Here is a 4396-nt window from a genome sequence, read left to right on the forward strand (position 1 = left end):
ACTTTGTCAGAGAAGGGGGCCTTAATCATCATTAACAAGTTGAAAGGTTCCTCCAGGCTGTGTTGCACGTTGAAGAAGTTAAAAAGGTTTCACTGTTATGCAGGCACGCATATATATTATGGTGACCTGGTTGACGAGACATGCATGCATGTGAATGTCGGCTGTGTATTTTGTCCCGATCGAACATGTCTCTTGCAAATGGCGTCTGGCCGGGCCATCATGCCCGTTATTTCCATAATATTCTGTTTAAGGTAATCTTGAACGAAGAAGAAGAGAGAAAACCACCCGTGGCCGGCTGGCCTATATAAAGAGGAGCGACGTCTTCGCAGAGGATAACCGATGTAGCTTCGGTTTTCAACTCCTGTCTGGCTGCTTCTCTTTCCAGTCTTTGCCAAGACATTTGTACATGCATATTTCTCCTTTGAAAGCAGCACTGTAATTTTCATCTTTGTTGTTAGCAACTTAGCAATAGCATCCATCCAGTAGTTCTCTTAGTTTGTTAACATGCAGATGCAGGTAGCTTACGATTACGAGTATCAGCTGGCCGTGGCTGATTACTGGCAGGGGAGGCCGACCATGGAACCAAATGTATGGGTTCCTTCCCTCCCTTTGCAGATGACAGTTGCTGTTCCTGCTAGCAACACTGATCTGGTCGTCAGCTCCGGCGGACAGCAGGAGCTGAAGCTGGCTGTCATGGAGGAGAGTACTGAGTATCAGCATGAGCGGAGCAATCCTATGGAAGACTTCGAGAAAGCAGCACGAGCATTTGAGGATGATCTTCAGAAGATGCAAACGAAGATGCACCTGTTCCCTCCCAGCATGAAAGGCGAAGAGCTCTCCAAGTACTCCGAACCCAAGGTCGTGTCCATCGGCCCGTACCACCACGGGAAGGGTGAGGCCATCCCGCAGATGGAGAGCACAAAGTACGCGGCCGCCTGCCACTTCATCAACGAATCGGGCCGCTCCGTCGAGGAGGTGTACGGGGCGGTCTTCGCGGTGGCGGACGAAGCCCGCAGGTGCTATGACGCCGACAAGCTGCGGCTTCTCAGCGACAACGACTTCAAGCCCATGATGTTCTATGATGGCTGCTTCCTGCTGCAGTACATGCTGTTTATGTGCAGAGACAACAACGACGAGGACCACCCCATAGCAGATGTGCACCCGTCGTTGAGGGATGCTTTCAGCTCCATCGAGCTCGGCATCTTCAGTGACATTATGCTGCTTGAGAGTTGAGAACCAGCTCCCCTGGGTGGTGGTTGACAAGCTGATGAAGCTCATGCCCAAGCCTGGCCTGGACATGGAGACCTTCGTCGGACGTGTCAAACAATGCCTGCAAACCCGGCGGCATCTTAAATTTGATCCTCCGATCCTGGACGAGAGCTACAAACCGCCGCATCTCCTCGGCCTCCTACGATTCTACATCGTAGGAAGCACCGACAGTAGTACTACTGATGATGGCTCCGGGCAAGGCCTAAGTGACAATGCCAAAAAAGTATCATTGTCTGTCAGCGTCATCGAACTTGCAGAGATGGGCATTAGGCTCACAGCCGACAAAACTACAGCGGAGATAAACAAGATGCGCGTCACAAGAGGGTGGTTCACCGGCAAGCTCTTCTTGCCTCCGGTGTCACTCGACGATGCTAACGCACGGTTCCTCGTCAACATGGCAGCTTTCGAGCTGTGCATCACGCCGGATTTCGGTGAAGTTGACGATACAATGTCTACTGTCTGCGCGTACCTCTGCCTCCTGGGGATGGTCACGGACAATGATACTGATGTGCAGGAGCTGCGGAAGAAGCATATCCTGCAAGGAGGAGGGCTCACCAACGAGGACGCGCTCGAGCTGTTCACCGGGCTCGAGAAGCACCTGCGCCCCGGGAACTGCTATTACAATACCATTGTAGCTATTGAAAACTACAGGTCCGATAGGCGGTTGTGGATCAAACTGTACAGGTTCGGTTACAGGAACCAGACAGCCATCATCGCCGTGCTGACCACCATTGCTGGAATTGCGGGTTTCCTCGGGACGCTCAAGTCTTTCCAGTAAGCTGGCTGCACCTCTTGTCCTGCCATGGCGATCGTTGTGTTGTAATAGTATTTTTTTTTATCTTCATGTTCCCATTCCTTGCTACAGTTAATCAGTTCGCTGTACATTATTGAGCTAGTCCCATTTGCTACTTAAAATTCTCGGTTACTGCATTTCACTAGCTAAGGTCAGTGAGTTTATGATGATCTAGCTGTTGCTCTCGAAGCTCACTACTTTTTTCTTTTCTTGACATCCCCTATACCAATGTTAGTTGAACCGCAGCAACATGCTAGTAGGTGGTTAGCTGTAATAAATGCCCCATCATGGGTGAGAGGTACGTAGCTGGCACTACCACCAAGCATGTGCCAACATGCAATACATAACGGTGCAGGTGCACGATCCACCATGCTCCTATGAACACGTTTGAAGACTAAACCAATACATCATCTTAATATTGATAAAGTCGTCACAGATGCACTCGTAGTCGACGAAAATGTCTTCGCGCACCGAACATACATCATCGTAAGATTTGAAATAAATCCGAAAAAATACAGGCACGTATTAAAAACATGCCAAAAGTGAAAACCGATTATGAAGTAACCGCTAACAGATTTGTTATTTCAGATCTAGATGTGAAATTAGCTATTTCACATAAGTCCAGAGTCGTTGGATCATCTGTCTTTAATATTTGTGCAAAACGTGATGGGGCTGGCTGGTGCGGTCGCTTACAGCTTTGTCTCGTGTGTAGCTCATCTCCAGGTCGTTGCTAATGCGATGTCTAGCCGTTGTCATGTTTTTTGGTGATACTGGATTGGTGGACCGTTTTTTGTCTATGCTCCATTCACATACCTCTTCAGAATCACAACTAGTTGGCCTTTGTTTTTTGGGCAGTGCTCTGCGTCGGCGTGCCGGCCGAATCTTTCGGCCGGCCCCGCGCGGGCCGCACGATCCGACAGCCGTCGCGCGTCCGCACCATCAGATGTATGCATGCAATAAATATTTCTCAATACAGTAAATTTTGATCATGATGCAGTAAATTTTTATATGGTTGCAACAAAAATATGGTTGTAGTACAAAAATATCAACGTGATCCTAAAAAAACAATGTTGATATTGCGTGGTAACAAAATAAAAAAAGGATTGTAGCAAAGCAATCCGGTGAACTCGAGTTGCAACTCTCAGAACGTGGATGCAACTTTCTTACTGAACGGTTGCAGCAAAAAATGATGCTGGTTGTAGCAAAAATTAACAAGATTGTAGCAAAAGTAGAAACACCGATTGTAACGAAAAATCCACGATGCAACCAAACATATATGCAGCTTTTTTATTGGACAAATGTAGCAAATAAAAAACGCTTGTAGCAAATATGAACGCTGGTCGCAATAAATTTAGACGAAAAAAAGTTGCATGCCAAATCAGCGGGTCGCGTGCCGCCGGTCGAACAGTATTTTCCACCGCCCGGTGTCTTTTTCTATTTCTTTTCACAAGTTTGTGCAACGATTCAAATCTAGTTCTTCTCATTTTCATACACTTTCACTTGATTCTCAGTTTTTTTTTGTTTGTTTCCTTTTTATTTTATTTTATTTTTCCTTTTTCTATTTCATTATTTGTTTTCAATTATGAACTATTTTTAAATTCATGATTTTTTGTTTTTATTTTTATTTTTATTTTCTCCTTTTCTCTTCTTTCTTTATTTTTTAAAATTCATGTACTTTTTCCATTCTGTAATGGTAGAGGCGAGGGTCCCGATCCTCATCATGTCATATGTTCACTTTAAATGTCATGCAAATCTTGATCGCGGGTCATTTTTGTCATGCACGCTACATGTCGCGTCGTGTGACTGGTGTTTACTTGTCGACCTGTTCATGCGTGCGTCTTTTGCTGGGCTGTTTTCGCGCGGCGGTCTGATGTCTCATTTTGGATTGGTTTGCTAAACATCATCTAAACAAGAGTTAACAATATTTCATCTAACTCATATACTGTTAGGTACATGTGTTTCTAAGTCGTGATCATTACCGTTGCGTCGTGTTTTCTGTTTGTCCCTCGTGAAGCAGTGAGGCCCGATATGATATTTTTTGAGTGGGATGTTATTATGTTTTGTGTCGTGTTTTTTTTCTATGGGTTTAGTGTTTTGTGGAGGGCCACATGTATTTTTATTCCCTCTTTTGTTTTGTTTTTGGTTCCACGTGTAGCTAGAGAAGAATGTAGCTAGAGTTTTTGTTTCAGATTTGCTAAATCCAATCTAGATGAGTTTGTTGATTTGTTTGCTTTAATTTCGTACAATCTAAATCATGCGCATTTGTGTTAGCTCATCCTTTTTTGTCGCGAAACCTCTTGTCCCGTTTGTTTTGTGTCGTCATGTTCTCATGTT

The 4396-nt window shown here is 45.2% G+C and overlaps 1 pseudogene; it reads left to right on the forward strand.

Moving 5' to 3' along the window:
* Window positions 1–349: 349 nt before the first annotated feature.
* LOC123430722 lies at window positions 350–2136 on the forward strand (annotated as a pseudogene).
* Window positions 2137–4396: the final 2260 nt, after the last annotated feature.

This window comes from Hordeum vulgare, chromosome 2H (assembly GCF_904849725.1).
Source record: "Hordeum vulgare subsp. vulgare chromosome 2H, MorexV3_pseudomolecules_assembly, whole genome shotgun sequence".
Taxonomy (NCBI): domain Eukaryota; kingdom Viridiplantae; phylum Streptophyta; class Magnoliopsida; order Poales; family Poaceae; genus Hordeum; species Hordeum vulgare.